Source organism: Octodon degus, unplaced genomic scaffold (genome assembly GCF_000260255.1).
Source record: "Octodon degus isolate 3935 unplaced genomic scaffold, OctDeg1.0 scaffold00005, whole genome shotgun sequence".
Classification (NCBI taxonomy): Eukaryota; Metazoa; Chordata; class Mammalia; order Rodentia; family Octodontidae; genus Octodon; species Octodon degus.
The window spans coordinates 30,258,104-30,282,655 of NW_004524581.1; the positions used below are offsets into that span (position 1 = coordinate 30,258,104).

The 24,552-nt window shown below is 42.7% G+C and overlaps 1 protein-coding gene and 1 pseudogene across 1 annotated transcript in view; one reads left to right on the plus strand and one right to left on the minus strand.

Moving 5' to 3' along the window:
- LOC105740832 (diphosphoinositol polyphosphate phosphohydrolase 1) overlaps window positions 1-24,552 on the plus strand; it is a 95,347-nt gene that overhangs the window by 27,980 nt on the left and 42,815 nt on the right. The window lies entirely within an intron of this gene.
- LOC101577349 lies at window positions 10,730-11,499 on the minus strand (annotated as a pseudogene).

Here is a 24,552-nt window from a genome sequence, read left to right on the forward strand (position 1 = left end):
TAGTAAGGGTGATTTTTTCATTTACTGTGTGACTTGTATAAAGCAAATAATAGGATAAAGGCTATCAGACACTATTATGTGTTGATGGGATTAGTTGAGTCATCTTAAATGATTTCAGAAAGAACCTGGTGTAGACTTACTTGCAGTAAAAGATCAGTAATACCCCATAGTAGTGGTTATGCTTTGTTTCCCATGCTGCATTCCTGCTGGGCACCAGACGTAACTATCTTTGAAGAATTTTGCAGTAGCCATAAAACTGCTCTTTGAAGATACAGCAAAGTGGTAATAGATGTCTTTACTGCATGATTTCTTTGTTGTTGATTGTCATCAGCAAAACAAGTATAACAAAAGTTGTGTTTTGACTTGGCTAAAGAAAAAATGGAAGAAGGTACCCAGAAATGCTATCCATCACTGCCTTGATGGCCCACTCAGTCTAAAATTAACACCATTTTAGCCAGGTGTGGTGACACACCGCTGTAATCTCAGCCCTTGAGGCTGAGGCAGGAGGATCATTGCAAGTTTGAGACCAGCTTGGGCTACAAAATGAGCTCAAGGCCAGCCTGACTGCATAGTGAGACTGTCTTAAAAAAGATAAATAAAATAACCACCATTGTTCAGCTTACCTAGTCTAGTCTGGGAAAGGAAGTACGACATTGCTTTCTTATATTGTGACTGAATTGATATATGACAGATACTGTTGTTTGGGGTCACCCCCCACACCATGCAGAAGTTTGCTAAAGAATAGAGTGGCTGGCAGTATTCTTCCTACCTCTTCTGTCCTGAATGTTGAAGGGTTTTCTGGAGTGGAAGCAGCTGCTCTGAGGCCTTGTGGTGATGATCATTAGAAGGGACAGAGAAGTACAAAAGTATAGTCTAGAAGCCAGGCACAGTGGTGCACGCTTGTCATCCCAGCTACTCAGGAATCTGAGTCAGGAGATAGCAAGTCCAAGGCCAGCCTGCGCAACTTGGACAGACCTGTTCAGAGTACTGTAAAATGTGGCTCAGTGGTAGAGTGCTTCCTCGCTTGCTCAGGGCCCTGAGTTTAGTTGTCACTACTAGCAAGGAGAGGGGGCTGGGGAGATGGCTCAGTGGAATAAGCACTTCCCTGGCAAATGCAAGGACCTGAGTTCAATCCCAGGTTCCACCAAAAAAAATAATAATAATAATAGCAAGGAGACAGTCTTGGGGCCCCAAGGGCATCATTGAGTGATCAAGACAGCTCTGTAACTATCTCTCTCAGATTTCTGGTCCTATGAGAAGACCGAGTTCCTACTTACTTTTTTTTAAAAAACATTTATTTATTTATTTATTTATTTATTTATTTATTTATTGTGTGTGTGTGTGTGTGTGTGTGTGTGTGTGTGTGTGGCCAGCTCAGCCCACCAGGGGGCGGGGCTGGCTGGCATGTGGTGCTGGGGGATTGAACCGCCGTCCCTGTGCTTTGCCAAGCTTGTTCTAAGTAGGTGCTTTAGACCACTGAGCCATCTCGCCAGCCCCTTATTTTTGACTTTTATTCTGTCTCTACCTACATTTGAAAGTATTTCTCACGGATACAGCCTGAGGCCCTTTCAGTTTTAGTCCTTCACCTTCCCACTCTAATATTTTGTATTCCTGTGTTTAAGAGCTCTCTAGGTTAATGATGCTTACATTTTCTATCTAAGGTACCCCTTTATACTTTTTTTTTTAAAGTTTGTCAGTACTTGGGATTGAACCCAGGCCCAGGGGTTTTGCACTGAGCCACACCCACGCATCCTTTTTGCTAAATTGACCAGTTGGGACTTGAACTTGCAGTCCTCCTGCTTCAGTCTCTCAGATGCTAAGATTTCAGGTGGCACTCCCTCCTGCCTGTCCTTTGCATATACTTAAAACTTTAGCCCCTAAGCAGTGGTCTAAGCACTTGGCTGGCAAGCACTAGGACCGAGGTTTGCCAGCGCTGGGGAGGCTGAGACAGCAGGATCACTGTAAGTCCAGGCTGTGTAGCAAAATGCTGTACCTTAATAAATTTTTAAAAAATTAGCCCCTAATGACCTTTATGTGTTATATTTATTGACATTTGTCATTAAAATTAAACTCAGAAATTTTTTTAAAACAATAGCTTTTTCAAAACTATCAACAAAGAGAGCATTGCATATTAACAGAAATAATATGTGAGGGGAAAATATTTTCAAACCAAAATACTAGATTTTCAAACCAGAATATTTGGCAGTGTTTTATTTTTATTTATTTATTTACTTATTTATTGAGCTGGTCATGCTGTGTACAACCCAGGCCAAACCTGAAAGCTGTGATCCTCCTGCCTCAGCCTCCCAAGTGTCCTGTGTGCTGGGATTGTAAGTGTGCCCTACCATGCCTATCAAAGATCTTTTTCTTTCTTTTTTTTTTTTTTTATTTTTAAAGAGAGAAAAATTAAAATGTTTCAAAACAGGCTAATAGAGTGATAATTAATAAATTGTATATTATTATCTTAAGAGTACAAGATATAGGCATGAAATCTTGTCCAAACAATATTAGCACAAAACTTTGTTTTCAAAGAATAGAAACGAGCTCTATAAGTATCTTGGATGTATAGGAATATATGTTACTCCTTTTCCCTTTCCCCACCACAATCTGTTTTCTTTGCTTCAGTTTCTTCCCAATTCATGGTATCTCTTGTACAGTTTGGATCTCATTTAGTCATTCAGTTTCTCACATTAGTGAGACAGTATGACATTTGTGCATATAGGTCTGGTTTATTTCGTCTCTTTTGTCTTCTTCATTTTTTTTGCACCAGGGATCAAACTCAGGAACTTGTGCTTGCCAGGCAGGAACTTATGCCCCAGAGCTATCTTCCTGGCTATCTTTTGTCTTTTTGAGACAGGGTCTTGCTGTGCAGTCCAGGTGGGCCTTGACCTTACTTCATAGAGCAGCCCAAACTCACGGTGATCCTCCCACCTCAGCCTCCCAGTGCTGGGATTACAGGCTCGCACCACTACACCTGGTTTACACCATCATTCTTGCTTCTGGAATGCTTTTATTTTGCTTTTGATCCGTAATACATCACATGGACACTGTGGTTTTTTGGTACATTTTAGGTATACATAATTGTCACATTCTTCATAGGGAATTGTACCTGTACACTATATATCTTGCTTTTTTCCCCCATCCCTTTCACTCCCTTCACCCCATCCCCCTCTTTATTTACAAAAGCTTTGTTTTCATTTTTTTCTATTCTTTTTTTTTCCCTTGTCCCTTCCTTTCCCCCTTCTTCCTCCCTTGTTCCTCTCCTTTGAACATTTTCTTCACAGTTCCCAATATCTATTATACATTTGGGTCCATTACACTTTTGGTTTCTCTCATGAGAGCAACAACATGATAGTTGTTTGTAAACATGTGAGCCCTGCTTATTTCACTAAAGAATATGGTCTCAAGGTGCACCCATTTAGCTAGAAATGTCACAAGTTTCCCTTCTTTTTTATTTTTTATTTTTTTTAGGGACGGGTGTACAGGGTGTTTAGGGTCTCACTACTAGATCGGACTCGTAGTGATCCGCCTGTTTACAGCCTCCCAAGAGCTGCGATTACAGGTGTGCACTACCATGCCCAGTCTCAGTTGCCTGCTCAGCGTGCCCGGGGGCAGGCCCAGGGATCAAACCTCGGCCCCTGTTTAAACCGCTGAGCTATTTGGCCAGCCCTCTTCTCCTCTTTATGGTAGAGTAGTACTCTATTGTATTAAAAATAAAAACCCACGTCTTTTTCCATTCATTGGTTGGTGGGCATTTGGGCTGTTCTCCAAGGTTTAGACAGTATATGCTGTGCCACCATGAGCATGTTTACATCGTCATGGTGTGAAGCTTTTAACTCCTTCAGGAAGAGCACCGAGAAAGGGAGTAGCTGGGTCAGATGGAACCTCTAGACTTAGCTTTTTGAGGAGTCGCTACATTGATTTTCATAGTGAGTGTACCTGTCTACACTCCCACCAACAATAGAAAAAGATTCCTTTTTTCCCCACAGCCCTGCCAGCATTGGTTATTGATTGATTTTTTGATAATAGCCATTTGAGGCTGGACACAGCTGTAATCCCAGCACTTGCTGGTAACCCAGTCCTGGGGAGGCTGAGGTAGGAGGATCCTCCCTTCAAGTTGAAGGCCAGCCTGAACTGCATGGCAGACCTTGTCTCAAAAAGACAAAAATGGGGGCTAGAAAGATAACTCAGCAGTCTAAGCGCCTGCCTGGAAGCGCAAGGACCCAAATTCAATCCCTAGTACCATATACTGTGTTGGCCCTGAAACTGGGCACACGCCTATAATCCCAGCACTAGGGAGGCTGAGACAGGAAGATTACTAGGAGTCGGAACTAGACCCTGTATCAAATAAATAAATAATTTTTTTTAAAAAAAGAATATAGCCATTGTCTTTGGAGTGAGGTGGAATCTCGGAGTTGTTTTAATTTGAATCTCTGGTTTGTACAAATGTACTGTGGATTTCTACTGGTCTGTGGAAAGGAGCAGTTGGCTCTTTATTTTGTCTCCTTTTTTTCAATTATTTGACCTTTTTCTCTTCTTAATTTCTAAAATTGTGTGTGTGTGCATGCGTGTGTGTGTTTGGGTATTTGGTTGTTGCAGGATCTCATTATGCAGCTTGGACTCATAGTGATCTTTCTACTTTCAGCCTCCCAAGCACTGGGATTGCAGGTGTGTACCACACCTGTAATCTGGCCTGCTCAGCCCACCCTGGGGGAGGGGCTGGAGTGGCATGTGGTTCTGGGGATTGAACGGAGGTCCCTGCGCTTGCCTGAGCTTCCCTAAACAGGAGCTTTAGTCCAATGAGCTATCTCTCTAGCCCCTTCTTAATTTCTTACATGTTTTTCTTTTTTCTTGCAATTTTGCATACATATATCTGGTACTATGAACAACCAATTTGAAGATAACACTGTGCAATACAATAAATACTGTGAAATTCATATTTTTAGTGAAATTCTGTATCATTTATAATTTTTCTGTTTTAATACTATTTTGTACTCTCTATCTCTCTCTCTCTTTTTTTTTTTTTTTTTTTTTTTTGGTGGAACTGGGAATTGAACTCAGGCCCTTGCACTTGCCAGGCAAGCGCTTATTCTACTGAACCATTTTCCCAGCCCCTGTACTCTCTTAAAAAAATAAAAATAAGGGGGAGATGGCTCAGTGGAATAAGCACTTCCCTGGCAAGCGCAAGGGCCTGAGTTCAACCCCCGGTTCAGCCAAGAATAAATAAACTAACAAATTTAAAAAATAAAAATTGGGGGCCTGGCCTTAGCTCAGTTGTTTAAGTGGCTGCTTCCACAAAAAAAATAAAAAATAAAAATTAATTTGCATTTCTCAAATGACTGGTGATATTGAACATGTCTTTTATTTCCTTTGTTAGGTTGATTTCTAGGTTTGTTTGTTTGTTTGTTTGTTTTTTGGATGCTGTTGTAAAAGGTGTTTCCCCAATTGCACTCTCAGTGAGTTTGTCACTTGCATATAGGAATGCTGTTCATTTTTGAGTGTTGACTTTGTATCCAGCTATGCTACTGAATTTGGTTACTAAATCTAGAAGTCTTTTGGTGGAGTTTTTGAGGTTTTCTATTTGGAATATCTTGTCATCCACAAATAATGATAATTTAACTTCATCTTTTTCTATCTTTATTACTTCTCTTTTTTTTGTCTAATGGCTTTGGCTAATGTTTCCAGAACTATATTGAATAAGAGTGCTGACAGTTGACATCCTTGTCTTGTTCCTTTGGCTGTTGGTTTGGTTTTATGGTGGAACCGGGGGTTGAACTCAGGCCCTTGCACTTGCCAGGGAAGTACTTATTCTACTGAGCCATCTCCCTGGCCCTGGCTGTTGGTTTGTAACAGCAGGGTTTTATCACATTGAGATAAAACCCACCTCTTCCAATTTTCTGTCGAATTTTTATCACAAAGGGATGTTGGACTTTGTCAAATGTTTTTTCTGCATCTGTTGAGATGATTGTGTGTCTTTTTTCACTTTGGTTCTGTTAATAGGGTGTATTACATTTACTGATTGTATATGTTGAATCGGGGGCCTGCCCCTTAGCTCAGTTCTTTAAGTGGTTGCTTCAACAAAGCAGTCAGCCTCAGGTTGCTGTGGCTCGATCCCCACAACCCAGGCCAGCCAAACCTGCCCTGAAGGCATTCGGAGCCAACCAGGGAAAAAAAAAAATCCTTCTGCATATGTTGAATCATTTCTGCATCCCTGGGATGATGTCGGCTTGGTTATGGTGTATAATCTTCTTGATGCTGCCTTCTTCCCTGTTACATTCTGTTTGCCAGTATCTTATTAAGGATTTTTGGATCTATGTTCATTAGGGAGATTGGCTTGTAGTTCCTTTTTTTGTTGGATCCTTCACTGGTTTTGATATCAGAGTAAATAATTCTTGCTTCCAGCAATGAATTTGGTAGTATTTCTTCCTTTCAGTTTTATTGAAGAGTTTGAGAAGCAGTGACATTACATCTTCTCTAAATGTCTTGTAGAATTCAGCAGTGAATCCATGAGGACCTGGACTTTTCTTTTTTGGTAGGTTTTTTTTTGGAGGGGATACATTTTTAATTACACCCTGAATTTCATTGACTGATAATGAGTTATTTAGAATCTTTGTATCATCTTGATTCAGCTTTGGTAATTCATATGTAATTTCACCTTTTTCATTCTTAATTATATGGATTTGGGTCTTTTCCTTTTTTTTTTTTTAAATAAAATTGGCTGAGGTTTTGTCAACTAAATTGATTCTTTATATTGTTTTCTTGTCTGTTGCATGAATTTCTGCTCTGATTTTTGTTTTGTTTTACTGGGGATTGAACTCAAGACCTTGTGCTTGTCAGGCAGGTGCTTATGCTGCTGAGCTATCTCCCCTCTGCTCTGATCTTGATAATTTTTCTCCCCCATAAGGGCTTTGGGCTTTGTTTGCTCTTCTTTTTCTAGAAACTTGAGGTTCAAATTAGGTTGTTTATTTGAGCTGCTCTTTAGTTTCATTTGTGACTTGTTGGCTTTCAAAAGGGCTTTTAAAAAAATAATCCAAAACGTGTTTATTGGGATGACTTCCCACTTATCTTGATTGAGGGTACTGTTAGTGCTGCTTCCTCCTGAAGGAACATCCTTCTGTGAGTCTTGCTTTCCCTCCTGTAGGCTTGCACAGGACAGTGGAGCAGCCGACACACAGAACTACCATCTGCGCATGGCTAAAGACCGTGGTGATTTAATAGCGTCCTGGGCACTTCATGTCCATGAAGTAGGAATTGGGGCTCTGCACCAGGCGCTGCTTCTTGTGCTTCCTCTTCTCCTCCTGAGAGGGATGAAGGAGATCTGTTGCGAGAGGCATGTTCTTGTGGGGAGGTTATCACCACTGGAAAGGCAAGAGGGCATTATTTAAAGTCCATGTGTTTGTGAAGTTTTTGTGGTTTCTGCTGCCAGTGATTTCCAGTTTCATTGCACTGTGGTCTGATAATATGCATGAGTTAATTTCAGTTCCTTGGCATTTACTTAAGCATGTTCTATCTAGTATGTAGTTCATTTTGGAGAATGTCCCATGTGCAGCTGAGAAAAATGTGTATTCTAGCATTGTGGAGTGAAACACTATAGATATTTACTGAGTCCATTTGTTCAAGAGTTGATTCAGTTTTGATATTTCCTTGTTGACTTTTTGTCTGATTGATCTATTTGTGACAATGGGATATTGGGACCCACTATAATTTTATTAATGCTTATTTGATTTTTCATATCTGTTAATATTTGTTTTATAGACTGGGGTGCACTGGCTAGTGTATATATATGTATGATGGTTATCCCTTCCTTTTGAATTGTTCCCTTTACAAAGATGTAGTGACCATCTTTGTCTCATTTAATGAGTATTGCCTTGAAGTCCACTTTGTATACAAATAGAGTAGCTACTCCTGTTTTTTTCTTAGTTTCTGTCACATAGAGTATTGTTTCCTATCCTGAGTTTTAGCTATGGCTTTCTTTTTGAGTTAAATGTGTTTCTTTATTTAGTCTTTTTGAGATAAGGTCTCACTACATAGGTCAGGCTGGACTTGAGCTCACTTTGTAGCCCAGGCTGGTTTTGAACTCAGGAAATTCCTCCTGCCTCAGTTTCCTAAGTGCTGGGATTGCAGGTGTGCGCCACCACACTTGCCAGATGTGTTTCTTGTATGCAGCATATTGTTGGATCTTGCTTTGTTATATATATTTTGTATTGCTTTATTTGTTTGTTTATTTATTTATTTATTTATTTGAGACAGGATCTTGCTATGTATCAGGCGGACCTTGAAATCACCATTTAGACGAGGCGGGCCTTTAACAATGATCTTCCTGCCTTGACCTCTTGAGTGCTGGGATTATAAGCACTTAATTATGCTTCCTGATTTTTTCTGCCAGTCTGTTTCTTTTGATTGGTGAATTGAGACATTTTGCTTGATGATTGTAACTGATGTGTGTTGACTTATCCTGGTCATATTATTTTCTTCTTGTTGTCTCCCCCTTTTCCTCTGCTGTTTAGTTGTTGCCTTTGGTGATGGATTCATTCTTTTGGGGTTCATGGAGTTTTAGTCCTCACTATGTCTTTGTAGAATGTTCTTCAGAACATTTTGGAGTGCTGGTTTGGTAGTCCTGAATTTCTTCAGGTGTTCTTTGTCATAGAAGTGTCTTATTTTTCTGTCAGTTTTTATTTATTTTTTTTTTTAATTTTTATTTATTTATGTGTGTGTGTGTGTGTGTGTGTGGCCAGCTCAGCCCACCAGGGGGCAGGGCTGGCTGGCATGTGGTGCTGGGGGATTGAACCGTGGTCCCTGTGCTTTGCTAAGCTTGTTCTAAGTAGTTGCTTTAGACCACTGAGCCATCTCACCAGCCCCAAAGAACTGAGCTAGGGCTGGGCCCCCTGTCAGTTTTAAAAATAGTTTGGAGCGCTGGTGAGATGGCTCAGTGGTCTAAAGCACCTACTTAGAACAAGCTTAGCAAAGCACAGGGACCTCGATTCAATCCCCCAACACCACATGCCAGCCAGCCCCGCCCCCTGGTAGGCTGAGCTGGCCACACACACACACACATACACACACACATAAATAAATAAATAAAATTAAAAAAAAAATAGTTTGGAGTTTTTCTTTTGGGGCTTGAAATGCTTCACTTCAAGCTCTCCTTGACTTGAAGGTTTGTGTTGAGAAGTATGCTGTGGTTCCTTTATAGGTGGTTTGTTTCTTTTCTCTAACAGCTTTTTTTTTGAGACTGGGTCTTACTATGTAGTCCAGGCTGGTCATATTATTTTCTCCATCTCATGGCAATCCTGCCTCAGCCTCCCAAGTGCTGGCATTACGGGGCTGTGCCACCACACTCAGCATTTTAATAGCTTTTAGTATTTTGTTCTTGTACTGAATTTCTGGAATCTTGACTGTTATATACCATAGTGCAAGGCTTTTGAGGTCATGTCTAATTGGAGTTCTACATATAGCTATATGTCATTCTTTTTCCCTGCTTGGGAAGTTTTTTGCCATGTCTTATTTGAACTGGTTTTTTTAATGTCATTTGCACTCTTATTGTTTTATTGACTGTGATGAATCTTATTTTTCTTTTCCTCTAGCAGTTGTTGGACTGATTTTTCATGGTCCCTGCTAATTTTAAGAAAGCTTTCTTTTCATCGTCAACAGTTGGAATCCTGTCTTCTGCATCTGATAGTCTGGCCTCACTTTGTTTCATTTTGTTGTGTATACTTTCAGTGGAATTTTTTTTTTTTTTTTTCCTTTTTGGTACTAGGAATTGAACTCATCCCTTGAACTTTCCAGGCAGGTGCTGTGCCACTGAGCTATATCCTGGCTCTTCAGTGGAATTTTTAATCTCCTGGTTAGCTATTTTAATTTGTTTCGTGGATTCCATTTTTTTGCTTTGTTGAGTATTCATGGTTTCCATCATTTTTGTAACCTTCTGTATTTTGTGTTTTTGATCAACATCTGTTCTAGAGTCACTAACCATGTCTTTCGTTATTGTCACCATGTCTGTAGTTCTCTGTAATTTCTTTTAAAAAAATATTTATTTGATGCAGGGTTTCGCTATGCAGCTTGGACTCAACGGTGATCCTCCTGTCACAGCCTCCTCCCTAGCACTGGGGTTACATGTGTGCACCACCATCCCTGGTTTCAGGACCGGCTCAGCACACCTGGGGCTCTGGGGCCAGCACAGCTTGTGGTACCGGGGATTGAACTTGGGTCATTGTGCTTGCCAGGAAGGCACTTAGATCATTGAGCTGTCTCCCCAGCCCATGAGAGACTATTTCTGATTTAATTTTTTTCTAGAGCATCATGCATGCTTTGTTACTTCCACTGTTACTGTTTCACAGTCCAGGTTGGTGGCTTTTGGATTGTTACACCTCATTTTCCAGTGGTTTTGCCTTTGGTGAGCTAGAAATCTGAGGTTGCACCTTGGTTAAGTATCTTCTCATTTTCTTCTTTTTTTGTTTAATTCCTGGGTTGATGGTTGTAAATTGCTGTGGAAGATAGCTTTATTGCTAGTGTTTAGAAATCTTATTAGTAAATGACTACTTCTCATTGATGTCTTCCAGGTATACCTGGCTTCTGGCTCTTGAGTCTTTTGCAAAGTTCTGCCTCTTCAATTTTTGGGAGATGAGAAGTTGCTGCCTATTTGGCCCAGCCCCTGGTTCTTTGGCACTGGCCTATAGTATGATTTTTTTTAAAATGAGATCAGATCTAATTTATTTGTTACTTAAGCATTTTACTTTTGATTGGACTCGGACTTGGAAGTAGAAGCTCTCAGAGAGGACAGCCTGCATCTCTTGGCAATCTGTTCCTGGCGTTTTTCTTTGACTTCCTTTGTTCTCTTGGCCAGAAGTTTAGCATACTTTGCAGCCTCTTCCTTGTTCTTAGTGTGCTGCTTCTTCAGTGCAATATGGTGGCATTTGTGTTGAAGGATACTTGGAGTGACAAGTTGGTGGATCTTAGCCCTTAGTTCAAGGGCTTCCTGATCATCTTCCTTAGACAGATTGAAAAGTTTGTGAATTCTTCTAGCTCTTTTGGGTCCTATCCACCAAGGCATGATAGTATCGGTCAATGCAAGAATGTCCTTCTCTCTTTTCTTTACAATAACCAAATTGAGAACACTGAGGCTGGCATCCACAATGCAGCCTTGGATGGATTTACACTTTCTCTCCTCGGTTCTCCTCGGTTCTCCTCGGTTCTCCTCGGTCGGTAGCAGGAGTGCCCTTTACTCAGTAGGACACGCATGCAACCTTGGCTGAGGACACCCTGCTTCTTGGGAAAGCCCTGCTTATCATTCCCCCCGCTGATTCTGACCACGTAACCCTTGCACTCTTCACCCAGGGCATCAGCGGCCACTTTTGTGGCCATGCGTTCTCATAGAACGTGCGAAGCTTGCATTCATCATCAACCTCAATGAGTTTCTGGCAGCCAGTGGCTGGGAAGGAGATATTCAGCTTCATCTCGAAGCTACTGATCACCTCCCAGGTGCCACAAAAAAGAGGCCCAACTTCCCTACAGTATGATCCTTAAACAATCTCAGTTGGGGCATAGCAGGAAGAACAATTGATCAGAACAGTTATGTCACAGTTGGCTGAAACAGTACAATGGACAATCACTGTAACATCCATTAGTCTAGAAAGTGAAAAACTGGTGTTAATTTGCTGCCTTTAACTGTATGCATATTTGTGGTTACATAACAAAATCTAAAACAAAGTAGAGGGGCTGGTGAGATGGCTCAGTGGTCTAAAGCACCTACTTATACTTAGAACAAGCTTAGCAAAGCACAGGGACCACGGTTCAATCCCCCAGCACCACATGCCAGCCAGCCCCTCCCCCTGGTGAGCTGAGCTGGCCACACACACACACACACACACACACACAAATAAATAAATAAATAAAATTAAAAAAAATGAAACAAAGTAGAAAATTTGATACAGTAAATATGAAATATGATCTTGATATAGTGGTTTTACCCTCGGGGGTGAAAGTTTAGAAGGGGCTGGGGGAAGACAGTAAAATTGAACAGGAAGAGATTAGGATGAAATACAAGTTTAAAAAAAAAAGACAAAGCTGAGGTATGATGGCACATGCTTGTAATCCCGGAACTTGGGAAGCTGAGTCAGGAAGATTATTGCAAGTTTGAGGCCAGCATGGCCTACAAAATGAGTTCAAGGCCAGGCCTGCAGCAGAAGCTGAAGGGAAGTACTATAAAGTCGAGTAAGGGGTCTGGGGAGATAGCTTGGTGGTCTAAGCACCTGCCTGGCAAGCACAAGGACCAAGGTTCAATCCCTGGTACTACATGCCATGCTGGCCCTGAAACCCCGGGCACCCATGCTGGCCACCCAAAACCTGGCATGGTGGTACACGTCTATAATCCCAGGGCTAGGGAGGCTCAGCTAGAAGGATCACTGCGAGTCTGAGCTGTGTAGGAAGAACCTGTAGCAAATAAATAATGAATAAGAGTGAGTTCATGGCAGCAGCTTGAGGGAAAGGAAGACCAAAATACTAAATACTTTAATTTCTTTTAAAATTTAGAGGATGTACTGTTATAAAAATTTGAAAGCAACTTACTTGGAAGTCTTAGGGATAGATTGTTCAGCAACTGTGTTGAAAGTTCTGGCTCCCTGTCAGGTCTTGTGCTCAGCGCTTGACATGCACTGATGGGCAGAAACAGGGGCCCTGCTCTTGTGATGCTTCCAGATACTCAGAAATGTAGGGGCCAGAGAGATAGCTCAGTAGAATAAGCACCTGCCTGGCCAGCACAGGGTCTGCCTGGCAAGCACAGGGTCCTGAGTTCAATCCCCAGTACTAAAAAAAAAAAAGAAAAAAGAAATGCTTCTAGGGGCTGGAGAGATGGCTCAGTGGTCTAAAGCACCTACTTAAAAAAAACAAGATCGGCAAAGCATCAGGGACCGCGGTTCAATCCCCCAGCACCACATGCCAGCCAGCCCCGCCCCCTGGTGGGCTGAGCTGGACACACACACACACACACACACACACACAATAAATAAATGTTAAAAAAGAAATGCTTCTAGGACAAGTGTGTCAATGAGAGTGGGGTGTGGTGGTACCCGCTGGTCATCCAGCACTCCTGGGAGGCCGAGGCAGGAAGATCAGAAGTCTAGCACAATAACTTAGTGACTTAGTAAGATGCAGTCTCAACAAGTGCTGGAGATGTAATTCAGTGTAAAGGCCTGGAGTTCAGTCTCCAGTTCCACATGCCAGAAACAACAAAGTGTATGCACTTGATGGTGACGTTGACATACACCCGTAGGGCAGGGTTGTCTTGGAGGAAGCCACCATCCGAGGCATGAGCGGGGTTAACCAGCTACTGGGAAGGTGCACACAGGTGAGTGTGGTGTGGTGGGCTCATTGTACTCATCATGCAGCCCCAACCAGCACATGCTGGCCACGTTTCATCTGTGCACATCTGAGTGTAGTTCTTACAGGCATTTGAAGAGTTTTGGTGAAAGCAGTATTTGACAAATGTGATCAGTGTTTTGTTCTAAAGTGTGTGCGCTTCAGGATAGAATGACTTGCAGGCTAGCACTTACTTGTACAGGTGCCTCGTTAGGTTATTTTAGTTTTGTCAAGTATCTGTTTAGTAGTATCTGTATTCAAGTTAATAGCTTAACTTAAGTCAGTGGCATTAGAGCAGACAGAAGCTCCCTTAACTAGGTATCTCAGCTACCCCCAGGCTGGGATTGCACTGCCGTCTCCGTGTTTGGTGGTGCTGCCATATGAAAACCAAGCACAGGAAGAAAGAACTTGGGCAGCTACTTTCACCATCCAAACTAACTGGAGGTAGCTCTGCTTTCTCAGTCTATCTCCGGGGCAAAGGGTTGTTAGGGTTTGTGTCTAGTTGTCCCCCCAAACCTCATGTGGTCATGTGGTCATGTGGGGACTTCTAGAGTGTGCATAACTCATGATCCGCTGGGATTATGGGTGTGAGTGCTGCCCCATCCTGGGGGGATAGCCTGAGTACAACTTAAGGGAACCAGACTTGCTCTCCAGCCACTGTTACTGCTACTTCTCCCTTTGCTCTTGCGGTTTTGCTGCCTTCTACTACCATGAACTGCTGCCCTCTGCCATGTGCCAGTCTGCCTTGCTGCCAGCTGAAACCTCTAGTAACTGTGAGATGAAGAAACCTTTCCTTCCCTAGTTTTGAGTGTTGGGTATTTGTCCCAGCAGTGAGAGAAGAGTAGCTGAGGAAAGGGTCTTGTCATGTTTGGGGTTAAAGAACATCATGGAGCTATCTTGTAGAGTGGTCCCAAGAAGGTAGCAAAAGGTTACCCATTGGGGTGGATGCAAATTGTGAGAAATGTCCTGATAATCTATTTGGACTTTGATAATATTTGCCATATTTTTCAAGACAGCCCCAATTTTTGTTTTATTTATTTTTTGAGACAAGGTCTCACTAATGTAGCTCCAGACTGGTCGCAAATTCAGTGTACCAGACGAGCATCAAACCCATGATCTTCTTACCTTAGTGCCCCTCAGAGCTGGGATTGCAGATGTTGCCAAACTCGGCTGAAGAGTCACTAATTATTAAGGGAAAGAAAGGTCCAAGAAAAATACATCACTTAGACCTTTGTACCTCAGCAGCTGCCCCTGGTCAGGTAGGTGTGGTGGCATCAAGGACATCCCTTGGGACCAGGGCTGGTTGGTACAGGAGGAAAGAAGCGCTGCATACTGGGGACACTATAGCTGTCAGAGTCAGAACTGGCTTTGATGGTGATATTTCTGTTGTGACCATAGAATAGGGGAACTTCGCTAATATTTCTAAAGACTGATGTCTAGGTTGATTTTGAGGACATGCACGGTATGAGTGTGCAATTACTAAAAATGTGTTGATCAGAATTCTCACCTAGCCTTGTTAATGTGTATTTTGGGCCTATTTTTCCTGCTGCCAAGACTCCCTAACCGCCTACAACTGCTGAGTTCACTTGTTGCCCTAATGACAATCCTGTTTCCCACACACTTCTTGTAGGCCAGGATACAGTTCAGTTACTGTTCACTGCTGAGGGTGGACGAGAACTTAAGTCTGCCTCTTTTCTCTTCCTCTTGGTTTTTTTCTTTTTTCTTTGGTACCGGGGATCGAATTTATGACCTTGCACTTACCAGGTGGGTGTTTATGCTGCTAAGCTTCCTCCCTGGACCCCAGTGAACTCAGGAAGTACAACTGCTAGTATGGTGTGGCCTCTTGGCTCCTAGCCACCTGCAAAGAGCTGTCAGCTCGTGGTCACCCAGGAAAGCACAGGGAAGTCCAGTCCTCATGGTGCTGTGCTTAACCCTTTCTTTGCATACTGAGCCTGTTCTGCTAATTGAAACAATTAGAATACATGTGCCAGGGCTGATGAGATAGCTCAGCAGACTAAGTGCTTGCTTAGGCAAGCACAGGGACTGGGGTTCGATCCCCAGCACCACATGCTCTGCCAGCTCCGCCCCCGGATGCATGAGTCTGGCCATGATGGCCCACACCTATAATCCCAGCACTAAAACAGGAGGATCTCTATGAGTCTGTTCTATGTAGTGAGAGACCCTGTGCCAAATACATTTAAAAAAAAGAATCCATGTGCCATAGAATGAAGCTGCAGACACGCTCTGGTCTTCAACTGATGGAAATGCAGGGCTGTGCACTAAATGCTAGCATATGGTGGTTGGTGCAGCAGAGTCAGTGGAAAGAACGTAGCTTTAGACTCAGATCTGAGTTACCCTCTTTAAACCAATTTCTTTCCTTCCTTTTTGCTAGAGAGGGAAAGTACTAACGAACAAACCCAGCGCTTCAAGAATGCTAGGCAGGGTTCTACCACTGTGCTACACTATGCTGTTTTTATTTTGCAAAAAGGTCTCACCATATTTTCTAGGCTGGCCTTGAATTGTGTTATCTTCCTATGTCAGCCTCCCAGAGATCTGGGATCACAGGTGTGTCACCCAGTCAGTTCTGCCCACCATCTTTTCAACTGTGAAGTAATATGTATGTCTGATAACAATGTCTAATTTCTACGATTACTATGAGAATTAGTTTCACATGACTAAAGCCTAGAACATTGCAAATTGCCATGAAAATATTCCTTACAGATCAGACGTGGGAGTGCACTCCTGTGATCCCAGCACTCAGGAGGGTGAGGCAGGAGGATCATTGCAAGTGTGAGGCCAGCCTGAACTCACAGTGAGAATCTGTCTCAAAAAACAAAACCAAAATTAGGGGAGCCAGGGAGATGGCTCAGTAGAATAAGCACCTGCCTGGCAAGTGCAAGGGCCTGAATTCAATCTCCGGTTCTGTCAAAAAAAAAAAAAAAAAAGACAAAATTAGTTATGTTACTAATAACTCTGTGAGCTCAGATTGAGCCATATTTGATGCATTGAAGTAATCTAATGATATTATTTTAAAATATATTGAGTACATTTAAAAACGCTTTAGAGGGGGCCTGCCCCTTAGCTCAGTTCTTTAGGTGGCTGCTTCAACAAAGCAGTCAGGCTCAGGTTGCTGTGGTTCGATCCCCACAACACAAGACAACCAGTCATGCCTTGAAGGCATTCGCCGCAAAAAAAAAAAAAACACTAAAAACGCTTTAGAACTTTTAAAAGTAGACCTTTCTTTTTAGAGCAGTTTTAGGCTCGTGGCAGAACTGAGTAGAGAACCATTTCCGTCTGCCGTTCTGTAGCCACCTGTTCTGCTGTCAGCATTTCCCAAGGGTGGCATTTTTGCTATGATGAATGAACCTCCACTGACACATCCCTAGCACCAGAGTCCCTCATTTATAGTAGCAGGCACTCTTGGTTTGTGATCCTGTGGATTTGGACAGAAGTATGATGATGTGTGTCTGCCATTATGGTGACTTACAGAATATTTTCACTACCCTAAAAATCCTTTGTGCCCTGCCTGTGCCTCCCATATTAGTCATCATCATTGTCCTTGTCCTTGTCCTTGTCTTCATCCTGGGGATCACACTCAGGACCTTGCACTTGCCAGGCTATGCCACTGAACAATCCCCCTGGCCCAGCCCTCCTTCCTAAATCCACAGTGGTCATGGATCCTTTTGTTGTCTCTGTAGTTTTGCCTTTTCTGGAGTATTATATAGTTGGAGTCATATAATATGTAGCCTTTTCAGACTGACTTGTTTTACTTAGCAATATGCATTTGAGATACTTTCATGTCATTTCATAGCTCAAAAGTGTGTGTTCTCAGTGACAGGGTCTTGCTGTGTAGCCCAGACTGGCATCAGAACTCACAGTGATCCTCCTGCTTCAGCCTCATGAGGGCTGGCATTATAGGCCTGCGCCTGTACATTGGGCTGGTTTGATCATTTTTTGGTATTGGGATTGAACTCAGGACCTTGTGCTTGCCAGGCAGATGCTTAAGCTGCTGACCTATCTTTCTGACCCTGGCTTTATAGTTTTTGAGTGCTAACTAATATTCCTTGGTCTGGATGTGCCACAGTTTAGCCATTATATAATTCCCAAGTTTTGGCAATGATGAATAAAACTGATATAAATGTCTGTGTTACTTTTTTTGCAAAACCCAGGGGTTTCACACCAAACTGTATTTCCACCCTTTAAACTTTTCTTTTTTTTTAAATTTCGAGATAGGATCTCTCTTTTTTTTTTTTTTTTATTTTTTTTTATTTGTGTGTGTGTGTGTGTGTGTGTGTGTGTGTGTGGCCAGCTCAGCCCATCAGGGGGCGGGGCTGGCTGGCATGTGGTGCTGGGGGATTGAACCGCATTCCCTGTGCTTTGCTAAGCTTGTTCTAAGTAGGTGCTTTAGACCACTGAGCCATCTCACCAGCCCCAAGATAGGATCTCTTTAAGTTGCCCAGGTGGGGTTGAATTCAGATTGTTGCTGCTTCTCTTTTCAGGAGTGCTGGGGTTATAGGTGTGTGCCATGAAGCCCAGCTTATCTTTTGCTGATTAGCTTGTTTCTTACTGAATTTTAAACCTTCCTTCTATAATTTGATTAAGATCTTCATCAGATGTCTTTTACAGTTATTTTCTCAATATCTGTGGTTTATTTTTTCTTCCTCTTGATATTCCAAATATTTTTACTTATTTTCTTTTTTTTTTTTTTTTAATGTGTGTGTGGCCAGCTCATCCCCCCAGGGGGCGGGGCAGGCTGGCATGTGGTGCTGGGGGATTGAACCGCGGTCCCTGTGCTTTTAGTTTGTTCTAAGTAGGTGCTTTAGACCACTGAGCCATCTCACCAGCCCTTTACTTATTTTCTGAGAGAAAACGTCTAGTGATTTGATGTATGCTTGCACATGAGAAAAGGAACATCTTTTTTTCATATGTGAAATATGAAAAAAAGGTAAATCCTTAAGAATAGGTACACCCACAGGTAACAGATAGCGGCTGCTACAGGTAAGGAGAGGGGGTGGAAAGTAACTGCTTATTAGGTCTGAGGATTTACTTCGTGTGATAGAAGTATTTTGACATCAGTAGAGATGGTAGTTTCAGAATATTGTGAATGTATGAACTTTTCATTTACAATGGTTAATTTTACGTGTATTTCATTTCAATTTTAGATTACTTTTGGAGGGGGGCACAGGCCTTGAACCTGGGGCCTTGTGCATGCTAAACAAGTGTTCTACCATGAAGCTGCATCTAGGGGAATAATACTTTTTGGAAGTATTTACTTAAAGTTTTTCTCTTGGGGGGGGCGCTAAGATAGCTCAGTGGACTAAAGCACCTGCTTAGGCAAGTGCAGGGACCATGGTTTGATCCTGGCACCACAGCTCCACCCCAAGGGCGGGCTGAGCTGGCCAGAGCTCAGGCTAGTGACACATACCTGTAATCCCAGCACTAGGGAGGCTGAAAGCAGGAGGAACACCACGAGTCTGAGCTGTGTGATGAAACTCCAAATACATTTTTTTTTTAAAAAAAGTATTTCTTTTAGGATGAGTCTTTTACTAAATGACAATTTAAGTCATACATAATGGCATGGATGAAAAGGCTTTGTTCCACATACTTGATTGAGTAGGTGCTATGAGGCTATTTCATTCTCTAAATACTTTGAAGTACAGTCGAAAGGCAAACCAGGGTCAGGTTTTCAAGTAAGTTTTAGAGGCAGTACAGAAATATGGATAGATTAATTTTTCAGCAGTCATTCTTTTCCAGAGAAGAGCAGAGTCATGTTTGTTTTGGCCTCTTAATGGTTGAAAGAAGGAACATCAAGAATAATTTATAATTTTCATTTCTTTTGCTCCAAGAAAAAGATTTGTAAGAGCATTCATTAAAATTATAGGAAGCAAGGGATGGCCAAATAGCTCAGTGGATTAAAGCGCCTGCAATCAGGTGCAGGGTTGGGGGTTCAATCCCCGGGCCAGCCTTGCCGGCACACCCCTGGGGTTTGCTGAGATGGTGATTGAGATGGCGTAGTGGCGTGCGCTTGTAATCCCAATACTTGGGAGGCTGTAAACAGGAGAATCACTACGAGTCTGATGTAGTAGTGAGACCCTGAACACCCTGTAGGCCCTTCCCTAAAAATACAGAAAAAAAATTATAGGAATCAGTCAGCAAGTATTTAAAAAGATCTGTAGAAGAAATATTCAAGAACGGGTAGTTAGTTATAAGGGACTGGGAAGATAGCTCAGTGGCATATGCACCTGCCTGGCAAGTACAAAATCCTGAGTTTGAACCTTAGTACCAGAAAAAAAAAGGGGTAGTTGTCCACTGGCTCAGAGGAAAACCTGATAGGGACAGAGGCCTTTTGGGACAGATGAGAGACATACGTAGGCAAATCTAGAAACACAGTTCCTTGACGTGGTAGCTCAGGGTATTTATAAAGGGAATGTTATGAGTAGCAAATTTGAGTAGGGTCATGGCAGTGTCTTCGAATGTGGTTTGTAGAAAATGGAAAATTGTTCCTCATCTGATCATTTTACAATGTCTAATGGCTTCTAAAAAGGATTGACTGGAGTTTTGAATACACCGTACCTTTTCACTGTTCAGAAGTCAGATGGCACAAGGAGGACATAGTGAAAATTTTCCCGGCCACACTTCTCTCTCTAGCCACCCAGCTCCTTCAGAGTGATTCTTCTGCTAGAAGTCTGATCAGATGAGACTTCTTTGTATTCGTTCTCTGTAATGGTAAAGTAATTAAAACACCTCGGCTTCTAACAGACTCTAGCTTCACATTTATGCTGTCCAGTTTTGAGTGTAGCCCTATGGGGTTGCAGCCAGAAATCTCAGTCTTAATGTGCCTCATCTTTCTGTGACTTTTTTTTTTTTTTTTTTTTTGTGGAACTGGGGATTGAACTCAGGTCCTTGCGCTTGCCAGGGAAGCGCTTATTCCACTGAGCCATCTCCCTGGCCCAGTTTTTGTTTTGTATTTTAGGGAAGGGTCTACGTAGGATGTTCAGGGTCTCACTACTAGATCGGACGCGTAGTGATCAGCCTGTTTACAGCCTCCCAAGAGCTGGGATTACAGGTGCACGCTGCCACGCCCAGTCTCAATAGCCATCTCAGTGCGCTCCAGGGGGTGGGGCCAGCATGGCAGACCCCAGGGATCGAACCTCCGGCCCCTGCGCCTGTTTGCAGACACTTTAATCCACTGAGCTGTTTGGCCGGCCCTTCTATGACATTATGTGATAATGCCCATTCTGTTCACTGCTTCAAAAGTCCTATCCACGATAGTAAAGTAGGGATTAGAATTAAAAGATAGTTTTTAAAAGATAAAAAGAGAAGAGGGCTGGGACAATAGCTTGGTGATCTGAGTGCCTACCTGGCAAGCACAAGGACACTGGTTTGATCCCCAGTACCACATACCATGCATGCTGCGCTCTCCCCCACCAGGAGTACCGTGCTGGCCACTGAAACTAGATGTGGTGGTGCACGCATGTAATCCCAGCACTGGAGAGGCTGAGAGCAGGAGGATCACAGAACACAAGTCCGGTCTGTGTGGTGAAACACTACCAGATACACAAATGAAAAGGAAAGAAATTAGAATTTTAAAAATACCCTTTAAGCACTTGACTAAAGCAGAAAGGTGGCTACAAATTTGAGGCTAGCCTGGGCTACATAGAGTTGAAGGCCAGCCTGCACTATAAATTAAGACCCTGTTTCAAAAAAATGTTATAGTTAAGATATACTGGTAATCTTTCTTAGTTCATTGAAAAGAAAGGTTTGGTACTAATATTGTTTGGATAATTAAATGCCTATATCTTTTAGTAACCAAAGATAATAATACACAGTCTATCAACCATTGTTACCCTCCTATTGTTTTGAAATTTTATTTTTTTTCTTTAAAATAAAAGAACATCAGAAAATAATATAACACTTTTTATACATTGTATTGATCTGTCACACTCTATTCCACAAATAAGATCACTATATTAATGAATTTTTTAAAATTTATTTTTATTTATTTAACTTTTTTCCCTCCTGTATTTAGGACAGGGTGTCCAGGTTCTCACTACATAGATCAGACTCTAGTGATTCTCCTGTTTTCAGCCTCCCACAAGCTGGGATTACAGATACAAGCCACCACACACAGTCTCAGTAGTCTCAGTGTGCCCTGGGATGGGGCCAGTAAGACGCACCACCTTGGCCTAAGCAGGCCCTTTAGTCCCTCTGAACTATCATGCCAGCCCTTTTTCTTTTTATTTAAAAAGGTAATTTAGAACAGAGGGATATTGAGTTATGGCCCATTTTTATTATAGTACAGTTTAACTGAAGCACAACCACACTGTTTCATGCATTGTATTGCCTGTAGTTGCCATGGTGCTGCTGGGACAGCTGATTGATGACAACAGAGTATAAGGCCCTAGAAGTTGCCATTGTTCACTGTGTGGCCCTCACAGGGAAGGTTTGCTGACCCCTAACCTAGGTCATTGTGACCTTCCACGGGAGGGTACCTTCTACAAGAAGCAGGCAGTACTAACTATGGAATGGAATTAATGAATGCTCATTAAAAGATGACAGAGTGAATGAAAGAAGTCCTGAAGAATGGTAGAAAATGTTTCTACTATATAAGGAGAATCTATGAAAGCCTACAAATAATCAGAAAAAGATAACATTGAAACTAAAACAGACTATATTTGCCTGTAGAATTGACAGATAGCAAATCATTGGTGGTACTGCCTGGTGGTGAGGGTGTGGGCGTCCGTCGCATGGCCCCTGGCAGGCAGGCAGGCAGGCAGGCAGGCACTTCATGTTGGGTTACAGTGAACTGTCCCGTGTGCCGCAGCTCTGGTTCTTCTGCACCAGGACTTGCCCTTAGTGCAGAGAGATGCCTCCTGCCACCAAACCTGTGCCAGTCCTTGGTCCTCACCCCTCTGCACCCCTCAACCACGCTCAGCCAGTCTCACTTCTCCCCCAAGTCTGTCGCTGGATCCCACAGAACATTTGGAGCTGTCCCTGAGTGGTCCCCTCGGCCTGTGTTGCACGAAACAGCTGTGTGCTGGTCTGTGGCTCTGCCTTCTCCACAGCTCCACCTGAGTGCTGGGGACACCTCAGACTTAACTGGGGTTTCCCAAGCCTGCTTGTTCCATGGTCACTCCCTATCCACTTTGGCCAGGGCACACAGGTGATGCTTCACTACCTCCCTCTTGTTGCCTATTTGTGCTGCTAACAGTAGAAGTCAGTCACACCTCTCAGTGCTCCAAGGCCACCGCTTAGTTTCTCCATGCTGTCTTCACCTTGCTCCTTGGCCACTCCAGGCCCTCCTACCTGAAGGACCTCCCTCGCCCTTATTTCTGCTTTCAGAGTGATGGTTACAGTGTGTATGTGTTCACTCAAAACCCCAGAGCCAGCCTGAACTACACAGCAAGACCCTATCTCAGAACACCAGAAGCCAGCTGTATGTGTGCCTGTGAGTCCAGCACTCTGAGAGGCTGAGGCAGGAGGATCATAAGCTCTCCAGCCTGAGCAATTTGGTGATTTACCAAGGTCCTGTCTCAAAATTTGAAACAATGAAGGGAGGCTGGTGATGTAACTCAGAGTAGAGGCCGTAGGTTCCATCCCCAGTAGTATATATGTACGTGTGTGTGTGTGTGTGTGTGTGTGTGTGTGTGTGTGTGTGTATCTATGAACTAAAACCAGCTATGGTAGCATGTGCTTGTATTTCTAGCTACCTGGGGAGCCTGTGGCTGGAGTATCATTTGAGCCCAGGAGTTTGAGACCAGCCTGGACAACATAACAAGACTCTGTTAATAAGAAGTGATTATTGGGGCTGGAGAGATGGCTCAGTGGTCTAAAGCACCTACTTGGAACAAGCTTGGCTAAAGCACAGGGACCGCGGTTCAATCCTCCAGCACCACATGCCAGCCAGCCGCGCCCCCTGGTGGGCTGAGCTGGCCACACACACACACACACACACACACACACACACACACACTAAATAAATGTTAAAAAAAAAAAAAAAAAGAAGTGATTATTTAAGATGTCACTCTCTAGACCACAGGTGTGTGATGTGCAGCAGCCTTGAATCTTGGTTCTTAGCTTAGCTCTAACACCCATGAGCCATACAAACGCAAAGGTTTTGCTTTGCCCTTCCTTCTTTTCTCCTGTGGTTTAGAGAGTGATTGAGTGAGTGGAAGTTCTTTAGTATTATTACTTGGAGCAATGCCCATGATTTAAGTGGAAAAGTAAAGCAGATCATTGGGAATGATGGGTTTCTTTGTGGTTAATACAAAGAAAAAAAAGAGAAAAAAATATGTATATATATATATAGTAGCAGTGGTGATGAACGTTTAGAGGTTTGCTATCACTGTGCTGTATACTGTTCCAGGAAGTTCTCATAAGAAGTGTTCTGGGGACCAAGCTAGGGGAGAAGGCTTGCTTTCGCTGTGCCCTTTTGTACCTTTGAACATGTGTAGTGTGTACTATTGGAAAAAATTTGACAGAGTAGTATTAGGAACCACAGTTTGAGACACAGAGAGCTATAGAAATTTAGAATAATAGAATGTTACTGTTAAAAGGATTTTAGAGATTCTTGGATCACACTTTTATTTTTATCTTATTTCTTTTTTTGAGACAGTTTCACTATGTAGTTCCGGCTGGTCTCAAACTGGTGGCAGACCTCCTGCCTCAGCCTCCCAAGTACAGGATGGCAGGTGTGTGCCACCACACCTGGCTGTCAGTCCATTTTAATACTGAAAAAAATATAGTCTAACAAGATGAAACTGTTTTCCTTTGCATTTGTATGGCTGATGGGTGTTAGAGGTAGTACACACCACCCCTCTAGTTTAGTGAGTGACATCTTAAACTGGTTTGACTTGTGGTTAGTACACTGATGCCACTATGCATTTATAGTGACTATCTTGTATGCACCTGAGTGTGGAGGACATATGAGTGTGAGGTGGGGCCAAAACCAGCCTCTTAACCCGCGGGGTTCTAGCAGTACATGTCCCCAGCTCCCAGCCATGGTGTGGGAAGACTATGCAGTTCATGGTTGTCAGGAATGTTGTTGCCTCATTTGTTTTAATAACCACAAGAAACTGGAGCATTGTACTATTTCATTTACTCCATTTGGCTTTTAGAAATTTCCTAGGAAATAATGTTTGGCTCTCTTCTTGGTTAATTTCAGAAGTCTTAAAATGCTTATTTTAAGATATCCAAGCT